Below are 19,439 nucleotides of genomic sequence, written 5' to 3'. Positions count from 1 at the left end.
GGGCTGTAACACTTTTTGAACGCATGGACGCCGTTCAACGATAAGTGTGTTAAAGGCTAGAACACATGATGCGCGCTTGTTGAACACCTTTAATTTTGGGCGTTCACGGGGTGTTTCAAGCCTTGAAATAACATTACAGACCATTGATATTCAGTAAAACTATTTTATTCTAAAATACACAAAACATTTCGAGAGTAAAATACAATAATTTACTGTAAAATGGGTAATTAACATTGCAACTTTGTATGTAAAGTTTGTCAGACGAAAAAACCAACAGTGTTAACACCTTCCTATCAAAAACATAAGCAATAAAAATCACCATATTGTGGATTACGTTTATGTTCATACTTGTTTAAAACGTACAAAAATCATCTGAAAAAGCTCAAAATTTGGCTTATTTATTGTCTTGAAAAGACGTATATGTATGAAATGCATACTCATTTTTGTAAGATGGTTTCTTAAAAGACATTTCCTCTTATATAGACAATAGTAAATTTTGAAGAAAAAAGAAGTTAGTCAAGGCTTCTCTGGTGCACATGGTATATACACTGTAAAAATAGCGGACGCTAGACGCGTCTTTACGCGTTCAAAATGTACGTGTCGGTGTTCAAATTTGAACGGCTAGTGTTCATATTGTTAACACTAGTGTTCATATTATTAACAATGGTGTTCTAAACCTGAACACGTAGTGTTAACAACCATCTCCTTCAAGTGTTCAAAAACTCAGCATCACAGAAATTTTACAATACTGTGAAACAATTACCAATCTTTTGGGTTTTTTTTACTTTACAATGGCTATATTAAATTTACTACTGCCTCGCTGTCCGGCAAACATACACGGATTTTGGTGTAACGAATTTCCACTAAATGAAAAAATATTTCCTTTCTAAAATTGCTGAAAGCATGTTTTTTCTAAAAAAGAAAGTATACAAAATAATTTTATACGTTTATTACGTGTTGAAATTTTGAAAATTTGAAAAGAAAATCAGAAAACCATCATGAACGTTTTAATTTTAACATCGGCGTGCAAGAGGCGTTCTATTTCTAAACACTTGGTGTTCAAGTTTGGTGCTTTTTCCTATCCCATGATGCATCAAAACGGAAGTTGCGACATTTTTCTTGTAAGCGCACCCTGAAGTCGTGATCGTGCTGAAGCAAGACCAGAAAGGGTAAGTTTTCTCTCCAAAATAGTTAAAGGTATTAGATTTTGAAGCATCTGTATTAATAGCCTTCGAAATTAATCGTATTGTACTTTGAAATGGCTTAACTACGTGAAGAAACCTTTTTTCTTTTAGTGGCTGGTATACAAACAACAAGCTGTGAATACGCAGTGGTACTTTGGCCATGGCCTATCGATCGATCTCACTCGGGTCAAGGGTCATTGCAACACAACTGTAGAGATAACCCTTGACCTGAGCGCGATCGATACGCCTTGCATAGTACCGCTGCGTAATCACAGCTGACACATGTCTTTTAGTAGAGACAATCGCATGTAAAACATCAATTAAACACCGTAGAGTATGCAATGTATTGTTTCAGCGTATGAGAGTTTGGCTTTTTTATTTTAATCAGTTGATGACAAGAAGAAGCCAATATTTTGTAATCGTATTGAAAAGAGGCACTGTATATGAAAGTATCCCCTTTTCCTTAACCTAATCAGCTCCTTGTCTTTCATTTAAAAGTCTCATCTCGCCATATTACCTATTGTTGCATTTTTTTCAGGATGTAAAAAGTTGGATATAACTGAAACTTGAAGAGTTGTTACAGAAGCTGGCGGTACAGATAATGAAGAAGATTAGTGTACAGGTAGCTGTCTGGAAACAAGCTTGAGAACCTCAGTTCATCTCTAATGTAGATTTAAACTTCCGAGGGTCAGTAACTGAATATTGATAAGTTTCTGAATTTTTTTTCTGTAAGCTTTGGTAACATGCTATGATCAACTAAATGTTGCCGGAGGATAAGCTTTCACAGACGTGTAGTCTCCTTTATCAGATGCAAGGGTGGAATGAAAAATAATAGCTGAAAGCGACAGAAAATTCAGAGTAATAAAATGTCCACTCTGACAGAATTACTGAATTTTCTGAAATTTTCACTCTGAATTTTCTGTCACTTTCTGCTTCAATTTTTCATTTCCCTTGCATCTTATAGAGGAGACTTCACGTCTTTGGAAGCTTATGCCCTTTTAACATTTACAGTGCATTTCACCTAGGTACCGCAACTCAGCGTATGAGACGGACACAATCCACGTACGAAACACACAATTAGCTTGGTTATCACGGACACATATCAAGCCACCGACTCGTCGATTTATTACAGTAAACCAGCATGGGGCAGCCGCTGTCTAGACTGAGAGATAAACAGTTGACCAGACTTGATCTACAATGAAACTTTTTCTGTACAATTTCAGCTAGGAGTTCAAGAGGTGAAGGTATTCTCAACAGAAACTAACTAAAAAGCCATACATTGTAGATCAAGTGTATCTCTCAGTCTAGACAGAGCGGCTGCCCCATGCTGGTTTACTGTAATTAATCGACGAGTCGGTGGCTTTGAAATGTGTCCGTGATACCCAAGCTAATCATGTGTTCTGTACGTGGATTGTGTCCGTCTCGTACGCTGAGTTGCGGTACCTAGGTGAAATGCACTGTAGTTGATCATAGCATGCTACCAAACCTAAGAGAATTTTGCATTGTAGCTCAACACGTCTCTTGTTCTTAGCAACTGGTTTTTAGCTTTGCCGTCAGCTAAATAGGTGGATGTGTAGCATTGCCCTCAAATTTGTACATCCCAAAGTTTTTCTTCAAAACAGCCTGTACGAATTCTTTAATATTTGGATTACAGGTCCCCAGGGATTACCCTAATCACATATGTTCAAATTATGATGAACTATGCAAATTTATATTTTTGATGCTAATTTTGCTATTTTTGGCAAAAATCTTCTTCTCTTTTACTGACGTCTTCAATATTTGGTAAACATGTCCCTAAGAATGACCCTAGTCAAATTTTTGCTAGTTGTGATGAAATATTCAAATTTGTATATTTCATGGCAATTTTCGTCATTTTTGGTCTAAGAATCTTTAAAAATCTTCTTCAAAACTACTAATTGAACAGCTTTGATATTTGAGACATAGATCTCTACTGATAGCCTTTTTAAGATTGTTCTAATTATGCAGAAATTCGGAACTTTGTATTTTTGAGAAATTAAAGACATTTCAGACATTTTTAAGATATGAGGGATTGCCAGGATGTGATATATATACGTTATGATGAAATCTACATATTTTTTTATTTAAGGGTGATTTTTACAATTTTTGGTAAAAACATTTGTATAAAAATTAATAGCAAAGTACACCAGAATTTGAAAGGTCTTTACGAATCTGTTTTTAATTTCTGAGAAGTAGATTTTGAAATGTCACCGATTTATTTCATTGTTTATTTAAAGATATTGCAAACAAACAAACCTTTTTGTTTATGAAGGACTTTGTTGGACAAGGAAAAGGTTTTACCCTGCCAAGGACCAATTTTCCCCACTTTTGCATGTTGTGCCTTACTGTGACACTTTGACAACTTGACATGTTGTGTTTACTTTAATGTGGACAACTATATACCATGTGCACTAAGAAGCTTGACTAACTTTTTTTCTTCAAAATTTACAATTGTCTATACAAGAGGAAATGTCTTTAAGAAACCATCTTACAACAATGAAGTATACATTCCATACATAATGTGTTTTCAACACAATAAGTAAGCCAATTTTGAGCTTTTTCAGATGATTTTTTGTATATTTTAAACAAGTATGAACCTAAAAACGTAATCCACAATATTTAAGTGAAACCTGTTTTGTCATTACTTTGTTCATATTTTTTAAAAACGATCTACAGTGTTCATGGGGATTTTTATTGCTTATGCTTTTGATAGGAGGGTGTTAACACCGTTGGTAGTTTCCTATGACAAACTTTACATAAAAATTGGCAATGTTTATTTGCCCACTTTACAGTAAATTATTGTATTTACTCTAGACATGTTTTGTGTATTTTTAGAATAAAATAATTTTACTGTATATCAGTGGTCTGTAATGTTATTTCAAGGCTTGAACACCCCCTGAACGCCCAAAATTAAAGATGTTCAACAAGCGCGCATTATGTGTTCTAGCCTTTAACACACTTATCGTTGAACGGCGTCCATGCGTTCAAAAAGTGTTACAGCCCTTTGAACGCGTAAATGCGTTCAATTTTTGAACACATTTCATGTGCAACGTGTGTTCAGATATGGAACACTGTGGTGTTCAATACAATGTCTGATGAACACGTAGCGTTCAAAACTGCACACGTGTGTTAAAAAATTGAACGTTGGTTGAACACGTAGTGTTAATTTCTGAACGTCTTGACGCGTTCAAAAAGTGTTACAAAAGGCGTTTAATTGGTGTTCTATCCTTTAACACTTAACTTACAGTGTAGTTGTCCACACTAAAGTAAACACAGCATGTCAAGTTTTCAAAGTGTCACAGTAAGGCCAACATGCAGAAAGTGGGGAAAGTGGGTCCTTGGCTAGGTAAAACCTATTTTCTTGCCCAACAAAGTCCTTCATAAACAAAAGGTTTGTTTGTTTGTAATATATTTAAATAAACCCTGAAATAAATGGGTGACATTTCAAAAATATACTTCTCAGAAATTTAAAACATATTCGTAAAGACCTTTCAAATTCTGGTGTACCCTGCTATTAATTTTTATACAATTTTTTTTTACCAAAAATGGTAAAAATCACCCTTAAAATGAAAACAATGTACATTTCATCATAACTTGAATATATCACATTTTGGTAATCCCATTGTCTTAAAAATGTCTGAAATGTCTTTAATGTCCTAGAAATACAAAGTTGCAAATTTCTGCATAATTTGAACAATCTGAAATAGACTATCAGTAGAGATCTACGTCCTAAATATCAAAGCTGTTCGATTAGCAGTTTTGAAAAAAGATTTTTTAAAGATTGTTTGACCAACAATGACAAAAATTGCCATGAAATATAAAAATTTGAATATTTCATCACAACTAGCACAAATTTAAAGAAGGTCATTTTTAGGGACATGTTTACCAAATATTGAAGACGTCAGTAAAAGAGAAGAAGATTTTTGCCAAAAAATAGCAAAATTAGCCTCAAAAATATACATTTGCATATTTCATCATAATTTGAACATATCTGATTAGGGTAATCTCTTGGGACCTGTTATCCAAATATTAAAGGATTCGTACAGGCTGTTTTGAAGAAAAACCTTTGGATGTACAAATTTGAGGACAATGCTACACATCCACCTATTTAGCTGACAGCAAAGCTAAAAACCAGTTGCTAAGTACAAGAGACGTGTTGACCTACAATACAAAATAATTTACGGTTTGGTAGCAGGCTATGATCAACTAAATGTTACAAGGGCATAAGCTTTCAAAGTACGTGAAGTCTCCTTCATCAGATGCAAGGGGGATGAAAAATTGAAGCAGAAAGTGACAGAAAATTCAGAGTGAAAATTTCAGAAAAATCAGTAATTCAGAGTGGACATTTTTACTCTGAATGGTCTGTCGCTTTCAGCTTTAATTTAAATAAGGAAGACTACACGTCTGTGAAAGCTTATTCTCCGGCATTATTTAGTTGATCATAGCATGCTACCAAAGCTTAGATTAATTCAGAACAAAAATACAGAAATTTATCAAAATTCAGTTACTGACCCTTGGAAGTTTAAATCTACATTAGAGATGAACTGAGGTTTCCAGACAGCTATCTGTACACTCAACTTCTTCGTTATCTGTACCACCAGCTTCTATAACAACTCTTCGATTTTCAGTTAAATCCAACTTTTTACATCCTGAAAAAATGCAACAATAGGTAATATGGCGAGATGAAACTTTAAATGAAAGACAAGGGGCTGATTAGGTTAAGGAAAAGGGGAGACTTTCATATACAGTGCCTCTCTTCAATACTGTTACAAAATATTTGCTGCTTCTTGTCATGAACTGATTAAATTAAAAAGCCAAACTCTCATATGCTGAAACAATACATTGTATACTCTACGATGTTTAACTGATGTTTTACATGCGATTGTGTCTACTAAAAGACATGTGTTAGCTGTGATTACGCAGCGGTACTATGCAAGGCGTATCGATCGCGCTCAGGTCAAGGGTTATCGCTACATTTGTGTTGCGATGACCCTTGACCCGAGTGAGCTCGATCGATAGGCCATGGCTAAAATTACCACTGCGTAGTCACAGCTAGTTGTTGGTATAGCAGCCACTGAAAGAAAAAGGTTTCTTCACGTAGTTAAGCTATTTCAAGGTACAATACAATTAATTTCAAAGGACGATAATATAGATGCTTCAAAAATCTAATACCTTTACTATATTGGAGAGGAAACTTACCCTTTCTGGTCTTGCTTCCGCGCGATCACGACTTCAGGGTGCGCTCACAAGAACATGTCGCAACTTCCGTTTTGATGCATCATGGGATAGGAAAAGACACCAAACTTGAACACCAAGTGTTAACAAGTAGAACGCCTCTTGCACGCCGATGTTAAAATTAAAACGTTCATGGTGGTTTTCTGATTTTCTTTTCTAATTTTTTAACTTTCAACCCGTAATAAACGTGTAAAATTATTTTGTATACTTCCTTATTTAGAAAAAACATGCTTTCAGCAATTATAGGCCGTAAACATTTTTCACTTAGTGTGAAATTCGTTACACCAAAATCCGTGTACTTTTGCCGGACAGTGAAGCAAAAGTAAATCTAATATAACCATTGTAAAGAAAAAACACAAAAGACTGTTAATTGTTTCACAGTATTGTAAAATTTCTGTGATGCTGAGTTTTTGAACACTTGAAGGAGATCGTTGTTAACACATAGTGTTCAGGTTTAGAACATCATTGTTAATATTATGAACACTAGTGTTAACAATATGAACACTAGCCGTTCAAATTTGAACACCGACATGTACATTTTGAACGCGTAAAGACGCGTCTAGCGTCCGCTATTTTTACAGTGCCATCATTCTGTTTCCCGTCTGCGCCTTTCAAACTGAGCCGTTATACTGCGCAATCCAAGGCTTAAACTTTGAACAACTGAAAGTCTGCTTCATATGGCTGATATTAGGTTTTTCGTTTTGAAATATTGATAAATGTTTCCTCAAAACGGCCACGAAAATAGTATTTTCAGCGTCTTATCACATACATGTATGTACAGAACCAGTATCGCAGGAAGTATCGCTTTCCGTTTCATGATCTGCGTCTCATCGCAGTAATTTCGCCGCGGTACTACTGCGCTTTGCTTCCATGGTTTGCCTTTCTGTACAGAATGAATTAATGGCGCTTACAGGGATTAACGCGATGCATCTAGATATCTTCATATTTTAGGTGATATGCTTTTCCGACCTAAAATAAATACGTACACCTTTAAGGCTTAACCATGCAGGACAAAAGTTCTCGTTTGCTCTGGCACGGTGTATAAAAACATTAAAACATAAATTATTATCGTTATACCACCCTGCGCCTTAAATGTGCCCATTGTTCTAACCATGCTTTCCAATTTCCATAACCGAATATTTTATAGTTACCACCTGGCTTTCTTTTGTCTAAAAGTGTCCGATTTACTAGTAAACCGAACAGTTGTTTTGTGAAAAACTGTCCGGTTTACTAGTAAATCGGATATTTTCAAACAAAACAATGTCAGGTGGTGACGAGCCAGTAACCTCAAAGCTATATATTGACCTGAAGAAATGTATTTCATCGTCAATTACAGAGCAAAGACAATTTCTAAGAAGAAGCGTCAGAGTGAATAAAGTCCTAATTACAGATCACAGTAAAACAACGGTATCGATTGCAAAATATGACTATGTGGTACGAAAAGGTTATTGTTATCACGATCATCCGAAGCTGAAAATTACAATTTCAAAGTCACTTGTCAAAACTGAATGTGGAGTCTTCCGTCCTTTTTTGTAAAAGTTAAATTAACAGGTAAACACGTAATACCACACTCATTGTGGTCTAGCCATGTTGTTTTGTTCACAATAACTGGGAATAAGTTCATCCTACAAACGGACCAAAGAACACCAAGTGAAAGCTGTATCTGATGCACTTCAACCACCAAAGCCAAAGATGGAAAACCAACCAGCACAATCGGAAAACCAAGCTTCACCTCCACGTCAGAGAAGGGCGCTCCTGCTCTTGCGTTGTCTCAAGTTTTCATATTTAAAGTTTTCCATTTCTTTATTTTCCATGTATAATCCAAAAGAATAGCAAAAATATTTCACAATGTCATAAAGGTCAAAATCGAGGTGAGGATAGAGTCGTCTTAAAAATACTCACAACGCAGAGATTGTTAAATTCGGGTATACTGTAACTGTGTCCTATTTTTTAAAATGAAATTTCATAAAATTACATTGTAACTAAGAACACTACAATTCAGTTGTTTTACAAAGGCAGTGCCTTCTATCACATATCCAGGGTTTCAGATGTGATATAAGTAAACGAACGTAATATGATACTGCAATGTTTGCAGCCAACGTATTGCCGAAAGTGTCAAGCGCGAATGTCAATACCCCGGAAGCAGATGAGTCAGTCCGTTGTCGCCAGATTCTCGAGAAAATCCACGTCCAGTAGGTCGCAAGACCTTTTACGGCCATGGTGAGGTAGCTGTCAATGCAATAGTATACATTATAGCTTTCGCGTAAGTACTCCTAGATGTTTCTTTCCATCTGTATCAGAGTTGAATTTAAAGAATGATTAAATTTTATCCCGAATGCTATTTTGAATCGAAAGTTCTTTTCTATCGCCGTGATTTATGTCATCAATTTTGATTTTTACAACAAGTAGCTCAAATCTGCTCGTCACGTTCATGAAAAAAGGACGTAGAGGATAAGCCAGTGCTGCAAAATACCACCATAAGTTGCAGAAGTTTAGGTGTAAAATTTGCAGTCGGTAAGAAATTATGCAACGAAAACCAACGGCCAACAGGAATCTTGATGAACTTTCCCGACCAAGCTGAATATTAGCAATGTCGTCGTGTAAGCCAGAGAATTTACACTAGATCTTCTGCAAATGAGCCAGCGATTCTTCCCATGCCTATTTAGAAATTAGTGAACTCAAGTAAAAATATTGATGACATCCCATTTAGAAGATGGTATGATATCATGAGACCTGCACTGTAAAAATAGTGGACGCTAGACGCGTCTTTACGTGTTCAAAATGTAGATGTCGGTGTTCAAATTTGAACGGCTAGTGTTAACGTTCATATTGTTAACACTAGTGTTCATATTATTAACAATGATGTTCTAAACCTGAACATTATGTGTTAACAACGATCCCCTTCAAGTGTTCAAAAACTCAGCATCACAGAAATTTTACAATACTGTGAAACAATAAACAGTCTTTTGTGTTTTTTACTTTACAATCGCTATATTAAATTACTATTGCTTCACTGTCAGGCAATCGTACACGGATTTTGATGTAACGAATTTCACACTATGTGAAAAATATTTCCGGCCTACAATTGCTGAAAGCATGTTTTTTCTAAAAAAGGAAGTATACAAAATAATTTTACACGTTTATTACGGGTTGAAAGTGTAAAAATTAGAAAGAAAATCAGAAAACCACCATGAACGTTTTAATTTTAACATCGGTGTGCAAGAGGCTTTCTACTTCTAAACACTTGGTGTTCAAGTTTGGTGTCTTTCCTATCCCATGATGCATCAAAACGGAAGTTGCGACATTTTTCTTGTAAACGCACCCTGAAGTCGTGATCGTGCGGAAGCAAGACCAGAAAGGGTAAGTTTCCTCTCCAAAATAGTAAAAGTTGTTAGATTTTTGAAGCATCTATATTATCGTCCTTTGAAATTAATTGTATTGTACCTTGAAATAGCTTAACTACGTGAAGAAACCTTTTTTCTTTCAGTGGCTGCTATACCAACAACGAGCTGTGACTACGCCGTGGTACTTTTGGCCATGGCATATCGATCGATCTCACTCGGGTCATGCAAGGGTCATCGCAACACAACTGTAGCGGTAACCCTTGACCTGAGCGCGATCGATACGCCTTGCATAGTACCGCTGCGTAATCACAGCTAGCACATGCCTTTTAGTAGACACAATCGCATGCAAAACATCAGTTAAACATCATAGAGTACACAATGTATTGTTTCAGCATATGAGAGTTTGGCTTTTTTATTTTAATCAGTTGATGACAAGAAGCAGCAAATATTTTGTGACAGTATTGAAGAGAGGCACTGTATATGAAAGTCTCCCCTTTTCCTTAACCTAATCAGCCCCTTGTCTTTCATTTAAAGCTTCATCTCGCCATATTACCTATTGTTGCATTTTTTTCAGGATGTAAAAAGTTGGATTTAACTGAAAATCTAAGAGTTGTTATAGAAGCTGGTGGTACAGTTAACGAAGAAGATGAGTGTACAGGTAGCAGTCTGGAAACAAGCTGAGAACCTCAGTTCATCTGTAATGTAGATTTAAATTTCCAAGGGTCAGTAACTGAATTTTGATAATATTTCTGTATTTTTAAGCTTTCACAGACGCGTAGTCTCCCTTATTTAAATTAAAGCTGAAAGCGACAGACCATTCTGAGTAAAAATGTTCACTCTGAATTACTGATTTTTCTGTAATTTTCACTCTGAATTTTCTGTCACTTTCTGCTTCAATTTTTCATCCCCCCTTGCAACTAATGAAGGAGACTTCACGTCTTTGAAAGCTTATGCCCCTGTAACATTTAGTTGATCATAGCCTGCTACCAAACCGTAGATTATTTTGTATTGTAGCTCAACATGTGTCTTGTAATTAGCAACTGGGTTTTAGCTTTCCTGTCAGCTAAATAGGTGGATGTGTAGCATCGTCTTCAAATTTGTACATCCAAAGGTTTTTCTTCAAAAGAGCCTGTACGAATCCTTTAATATTTGGATTACAGATCCCAAGGGATTACCCTAATCAGATATGTTCAAATTATCATGAAATCTGCAAATTTATATTTTTGAGGCTAATTTTGCTATTTTTTGGCAAAAATCTTCTTCTCTTTTTCTGACGTCTTCAATATTTGGTAAACATGTCCCTAAAAATGACCTTAGTCAAATTTGTGCTAGTTGTGATGAAATATTCAAATTTTCACGGCAATTTTTGTGATTTGTGGTCAAAAAATCTTTGAAAGATCTTTTTCAAAACTACTTATCGAACAGCTTTGATATTTAGGACATAGATCTCTACTGATAGTCTTTTTCAGATTGTTCAAATTATGCAGAAATTTGCAACTTTGTATTTTTAGGACATTAAGGTTCCGAGACAAGAAATGTGACCATTTTAATCTAACAATTCTCTAACGGTTAATAAACTCAGAAACCCCGTAAAGTATACATTTTCTGAAAGCCTACATATATGGGAACATTTTGATAACCACAGTGTCACCATTGTTTACATAACTATCACCTGACAAGATAATTTGCATAACCTTTCAAAATTCGGTTTTCCCTATGTTTTGTCTCAATACTTCAAAATATCTGACTCACTCTTGCTGGAATGCAAGTTGTCACAATGCTCTTTCAAAGTGTGTCTCAGATTTTCTATATCTTGCTTAGTTTTTTTGGAACCCAATTTTAAAGAAATCAACTATGGTAAAATTCACTGCTCTGGAAGTTTTTCTGGCATAAAAACTGTTTAAGAAGGTTTAAAAAAATTCTGATACACGATTTTGAAGACTTGTAGGATAGCTTGCACTCACATGAATTTCAGCCACATATCTCAAAGCAATGAAACAAAACATAGGGAAAACCGATTTTTGAAAGGTTATGCAAATTACCTGTCACATGATAGTTATGTAAACAATGGTGACACTATGATAACCAAAATGTTCCTCTATATCTAGGCTTTCCGAAAATATACAATTTACGGGGGTTCTGAGCTTATTAAACACTAGAGAATTTTTAGTTTAAAATGGTCAATTTCTTTTCTTGGAACCTTAAAGACATATCAGACATTTTTAAGACATTAGGGATTACCAGAATGTGATATTTTCAAGTTATGATGAAATATACATTGTTTTCATTTCAAGGGTGATTTTTACAATTTGTGGTAAAAAAATTGTATAAAAATTAATAGCAGGGTACACCAGAATTTGAAAGGTCTTTACGAATATCTTTTAAATTCCCGAGAAGTATATTTTTGAAATGTCACCCATTTATTTCAGGGTTTATTTAAAGATATTACAAAAAAACAAACCTTTATGTTTATGAAGGACTTTGTTGGACAAGGAAATAGGTTTTACCCTGCCAAGGACCAACTTTCCCCACTTTCTGCATGTTGTGCCTTACTGTGACACTTTGACAACTTGACATGTTGTGTTTACTTTAGTGTGTACAACTATACACCATCTGAACCAGAGAAGCCTTGACTAACTTTTTTTTTCTTCAAAATTTACAATTGTCTATAAAAGAGGAAATGTCTTTAAGAAACCATCTTACAAAAATGCAGTATGCATTTCATACATATAGGTCCTTTCAACACAATAAGTATGCCAGATTTTGAGCTTTTTAGATGATTTTTTGTACATTTTAAACATGTATGAACATAAAACGTAATCAACAATATGGTGATTTTTATTGCTTATTTTTTGATAGGAAGGTGTTAACACTGTTGGTTTTTTCCTCTGACAAACTTGATATACAAAGTTGCAATGTTTGTTTGCCCATTTTACAGTAAATTATTGTATTTTACTCTAGAAATGTTTCGTGTATTTTTAGAATAAAATAATCTAATAAAATAAAATAATCTGTAATGTTATTTCCAGGCTTGAACACCCCCTGAACGCCAAATTAAAGGTGTTCAACAAGCGCGCATCATGTGTTCTGGCCTTTAACACGCTTATCGTTGAACGGCGTCCATGCGTTCAAAAAGTGTTACAGCCCTTTGAACGCGTAAAAGCGTTCAAATTTTTGAACACATTTCCTGTGCAACGTGTGTTCAGATATGGAACACCATGGTGTTCAATATAAAGTCTGATGAACACGTAGCGTTCAAAATCTGCACACGTGTGTTCAAAAACTGAACGTTGGTTGAACACGTAGTGTTAAATTTCTGAACGTCCAGAGGCGTTCAAAAAGTGTTACAAAAAGGCGTTTAATTGGTGTTCTATCCTTGAACACTTAACTTTACAGTGTTGAAATGTCATAGTCAGTGGAAAGATTTTATGCCTTGCACGATATTTTGTGCTGGTGTCAAAATTCGGTAAAGGCGCAAAACATTGAGATACTGTAACAGTTAAAGCCAATGTTAACGTCAGAAAAGCTTGAGCTTAGGATAAAGCGAGAAATACACAGAGACATGTCATCTATTTATGATCTTTTTGAGACATACTTTGAATAAAATGGAATTAATAGTAAATATTACGAGTCAAAAGGATTGACTTGGACAACGGTGCCAATTGTTATTAGAAATGTAATACGAATATATCAAATCAAACTGAAAATGATCATATTCAGGAAAGATTATTTTTTCACACTTTTAGAAGCACAATGTATATGTTGAAAAAATATTCATTGGTTACAATTCCAAAATATTCTTGCTATATGAACTGTACATTAAGTCAAAAATAACACGGGCATCCACTGCACAATATTGCTAGTTGACTCAAGCTGTGGGTTATACTATTCGTTATCTACTTTGCCAAAACTACAAACTAACGCGTAAGTCATGCATGTATATGTTTGGTCAATTATTCTGCTGAGATCGCGCAATCCTGAGACACTGCACCACGATATGTCCGTCAATGAGCGCAGTCATCATTGCTGTTTACACTACACATACTCCAGATATATGAATACATAAGTTTACCTCGCCGGAAAAATCATATTTCTTTATTCATTTTCGTAAGTATCTGGCACTGAACGTTTACTAGAAACACAAAACGCTTAACTGTGTAAGGTAAGAAGCATGTAGTCCCAATACTCTATATCAAACATTCCGCTTTGAGACCGCTTTGAGTCGAGCAAATTGTTACCTGCCCTTGGAATAAATACCCGATGTATTCCTCATAGGATATGGAAACGTTCTCAGTTTTACAAATATTACACATTCCCACTAACAAACGTTACATTGCAATTTATGTTTTGATGCTTTGGTAAATCACACCAACAACATTTTCTTCCTTAAAACGCTTTTCTAAGTTGTGAGGTACGTGGCCTCTTCGATCGTGATCCATAAGAAAATATTGAGGCAAACATGTTTTTCGTTATGTGATCGTTTGCAGTCAGTCAGCCTTACGCTGGTAGTCAATACCGATTGTTAAAACAGAGGCTAAAAGTATGTGAAAAATCATGTAAAATGTGACACTCTTATTCACTATATGACACTACAGATAAAAAACCAGACAAGCGTAATCATCAATTGAAACCTCACTTCTCGAACGTTTACGCTATAAACGCATAAATTATTATCGCATACATATAAAGTGATCATAATTACCATTTCAATGACGTCAGCATCAAGGATGAAGAATATGGCCGATATTCGATAAACATTGAGGATCAATCATGACGACCACAACGTTGATTTGTCATTTCCTCCCTATGGTATATACTTTGAGTTTTACAGAAGTAAACCTAAGGCATAATCGTAAATACTAGTTGAGCAAGCTTTATCGTATTATTGCTTCGATGCATCGTTAAAAACTGAGCGACATGATCGTATGTAGCAAGACTAAATCAGTCACTGTTTGAAATTTTGACAAGTCAATTAATCGAATTTAACGATGCGAAAAAGTGTCTCGTAATACAATTTGAGTGATATTATTAAAATCTATGTTCTAGAAAACATATTTTATTGTATTCATGCTCATCACTGTTAAATTTGTTAGCATGGAAAGCATTAGACGTGCAATCAAAAGCATTCCGTAATTAAAAGCATAAAAATTGGCATGCATGAAAGTCAACGCTGGACATTTGTTTGTGATTGAAAGAGTAGAACAAGAAAAGGCACGTCATATTACAAGAATAATATAGATTATGGAAATAGACATCGAAATTCACAACTTCAAGATGCGAAGAATATTAAGATAACGACTAAACATGGATAAACAAGAACGGACACTGGACAAAATGCTTGATATGAGCTTAGTATATTTACATATATTGAGGTATATGGAACACGATAGTAATTGCATACGCAAAGTATATCTTTGTATATGGAACATTCCAATACGTTGATATGCGTAGCATATATCTATGCAGATAAAGAGTATACGTAATGCAGATCTTTGCAAACGAAGTTTACACTGTAGTTTTGCATTTTATTAATATCCATACGTGTATACTTAACGTATTTGACACATGTACAGAATCAGTATATGTGTATATATTTTTGTATATCAAGCATTTTGCCCAGTGGGATAGAAAATAAAAGTCTAAGAACGTAAACAGTCAGTTAAACGGATAAGATAAAACCCGTTTACGACGATGTCTTGCAGACGTCATCAGTACTCTACGTGGCTTACTCCTCATTTATGTATTCGTTGGTGTGTTTATAGAGTTTAAATACATTTGAAAACAGCCATGAATATGTACATATCCATATGTACATGTGTCCGAGAAATCGACTTCTACCCTTATTTGTATAGGATAAAGCCCGAGTACGAGGCTCTTCTGGTATATAAAGTCCAACCCAACGATAAAATGTCGAGGCTGCAGGCCGAGACATTTTATCGTAGGTTGGACTTTATATACCAGAAGAGCCCGAGTATGAGGGTTTTATCCGACTTAAAACTATCGCCCCTAGCTGATATATTTTCGTTTTCAATGTGTTTACGTCAACCGTCCCCTTTGTCAATGTAACATGTTTAGGATATGAATTAAAACTTTTATTTGTGAAATAGCCTTCCAATGTAATGGAACATCCTATAAATGCCCTAGGGCACATTATATAAATGCCCTAGGGCACAGCAGATTTTGTGTTGCAGCTGGTTTCCGCTGTGTTACCAAATTTGAATATTAAAACGTACCAGATGTCTACAGAATATGACATGTTCACTTTTGATTGGACAGTACCTTACTACGGCGCTGTCATTCGTTTCTGGAATTTGGTGACCAAGGCTTTACGAGTAGATAAAACACCCTGAATTGAGCACTCTGATTGGTCAATCAACAGTAGATAGTTTTTAATTTCAAATACAAGGGGGTTGGCTAGAAAACGATGACGCCCTTTAGGTAAACTCGTACTGAGTCATATCCTATGATTAAAAACACGTGTTAATCTCGTTGATAAATTATATTTTTAAGGAATCTATGTCCTAATATTCACCTCAGCCTGCAGTGACCGAGATCCAAAGCGACAATGAAGCAGTGACTTCAATGCTCTACGAAGTGACTTATCGTATCCGTAAACGAAGGGGTTTATTGCAGAATTAACAAATGTCAGCATACGAGCTAGAAGTCCGTACCGAAATGTTTCGGCATCAGGAGATATTGAGAAATTTTGTATCATGAGTGTTATAACGAACGGCATCCATGTACATAAGTAGACCAACACGACCATTACCACCGTCATTGCCGCATTTAGTTCGCCTTTTGTTAGGGTGGGTGTGTCAGACATATTGTGAGTCAGATCCCGAATTTTTCTTGCTTGTCTTCGCACCAACAGCGCAATGCGGCTGTTTGTTATGATCATTATGGTCAGCTGGATGAAGAAGACTATGACAAGACCAAAAGGAAATGTGTAATCTGTACGGTAGTTGTTAACTGAGCACAAATTTATCACGTTCGTACAATTTGTACTTTGATCTATTTGCGTAACCGTCAGATTCACTATAGATGTCGGAACAAAGATGCCCATCCACACGAGGCCCATTGCTGTCAACAGTCTTTCTCTAGTGACAAGGGTATTGTATCGAAAGGGATAAAAAATGTATATATACTTGTGAACGCTCAATAGACATGTACTGATAAGGGTTACGCCGGACAGTCCACCAGCGAATATTAAGTAGGCATCACATAAAGTCTCGGGTAAAACAATTCCCAGAAGTGCCGATGCAGGAATGGGGATGACGAAAGCAGCGGCCGCGAAATCGGAGAGACTTAGATTCAGTAACAACAAGTAATGATTCCTTTCTCGTAGACTGCTAAAAGCGAGTATTGTGACAATGATTATACCGCTGTTAATGGCAACGAAGATCGCCAGCAAGAAGAAGGGTAAGGCTTTCAATACTGCAGGAGGTACACTATCGATGATATCCTCCCCCACTTCACAAGGAATTTCGTCCGATCTTGGATCATCCATATTCTCAGGATCTGCTCAGGCCTGTCCGGTTTTTTAAATAGAAAGTACACTCTAACAAAGAGATACTGACATATAGTGTATGTTCTGTGTTCGATCATAGACCCCAGGAACGTAGGTCTATTGTTCAGTCTACTTTGTAGAAGATGGAAATTCAGGTCTGTTGTCAGGATTTCTTCAAGCACAGTGCTCAATTATTGTTTCCGATAATGTCTCCATAATTTTATGTTGTTGTAGAACTTCCCAGCGTATAATAGCAATACGATGGATACGACGAATGCAATTTGCTGAGCCTCGTGCATATTGGTTGCAATATCTTTTACGTGAAGCAAATGCCAGAATTATATGAAGTCCGTGTGTAATCTCATGATGTGGTTTTTCCTTTGACGTCACCGGATGCGCGAAAAACAAAAGTATCCTATAATATCAACCAAAGGCAAATTTCATTGGATTGCATATCTGTCACATAAAAAGTCAATAATTTTGGCTGCATGTGGAAAGATAGGAATCTTCAATCAGATTAAAACCACTCCATCTGTGATTGGTTCTCCAGTATCACTTTCTGTTTTATTTGTTAAATAGCCAATCACCGAGGCGATATGCAAATAAGTACAGAAAAAATTCAAATCCCGCTTGTTGTACACATATACCATGTTTAACGGCCAGGTATTTTGAGTTCGTACGATTAACTTGTCAATCAATTTTGTTTCGCGCCGTCGAAACTACGGATGCAGACAATGAATTTCACACTATACCTTTTCAATTAAGGCGTTTTTGAAAAACAAAGTCTCGAAAAATATTACGACAAAATTGACACCACATATCTTATTTTAGGTAGCTTATGGCTCAAAACAATACTGCAAGCTTGTGATCTTGAAGAGGGCGAAAGAACTGTTCTAGAACAAGCAAATGGTCTTACCTACCGGCCAGGATTATGAGTGTCGTCATCACCGCTGTTATATCCATTGACCGAGGAAGAAAATCGACTAAGTTGGTGTCTAGAATGAAGTAATACTACAATGTTTGGGCACTACGTTTTGCCGTAAGTGTCAAGCATGAGTGTCAATACCCTGAAGCAGATGACTCACGTCCACGTCCAGCAGGTCGCAAGACCTTTTATAGCGATAGGAAGGTAGCTGTGGATGCAATAGTATACATTAACATAGTATACATTAACATAGCTTTTGCCTAAATACTCCGATCTCTTCCCATCCGCATCAGAGCTGCACTTAAAGAATAATTGCATCGCATCCCAAAGAATGCTATTTTAATCGAAAGATCCTTTCTAGTGCCTAGAATTGCATCCGCATCATCATCGCATTAAAAGAATGACGGTGACACATCACAAATGATTCAAAAACCCGAGTAGAGGGAATCGCATCATGATTAATTCCTCATCGCATCAAGTCTCGGTATATTGCGTTCGCTCCACATTGTACTGTTGGTTGCATTGCATCGTCAATCCGATCGAAACTGATCAGGCACGATGTTGTAAGGAAGAGTTTACCTATGTAAAGATACAGGTCCAAAAATTAGGTAGGTCATCATATACTAAATTAGTATATAATCTGCGAACTTCTATTGCTCAAGAAAGCAAACAATCAGCGATCAAATGCAGGACCCTAACACATTAACAAAACTCGGCAAACTCTGTTTCAAGCATAATTTGAAGGGATATTTTTGTCATTGTGATATTAACATGTAAACTGACTCAATTTCGATAGGTGGTCCAACGTCGCAAATAAAATGCTATGGACTGTTACGTATTAAATTTTCCTTTGCCTTGAATATTATTTTGTATTTACAAAGTCTGTGAATAGGTCAGTGAATGACATGAATTTTCCTTCAACTTGTATAAAACTAAGTTGTCAGTGACATTTATTATTGTTGCGTCGTTGACACCTAATTATCAAGGTTTTAGAAAGTAAATCGACACCTAATTACCGAGGTGAATTAACAAAATGAATTGATGATTGTGCCAGAGATATCGGATATCTTCGGTTTACGATAGAAGCCATTATATCACAATAAACAGGTCGATAACATTGGTTCAGGGCCTCTTATATAAAAAACAACGACCCAAAATGTAGGCAATTATAGTAAAGATATAAGCTCAGACGGCTAAAATACCTGACATGGATATAGTTTCAAAAA

This window comes from Ptychodera flava, chromosome 22 (genome assembly GCF_041260155.1).
Source record: "Ptychodera flava strain L36383 chromosome 22, AS_Pfla_20210202, whole genome shotgun sequence".
Classification (NCBI taxonomy): Eukaryota; Metazoa; Hemichordata; class Enteropneusta; family Ptychoderidae; genus Ptychodera; species Ptychodera flava.
The sequence above is the reverse complement of the archived record's forward strand: the minus strand, read 5'-3'. Positions refer to the sequence as shown.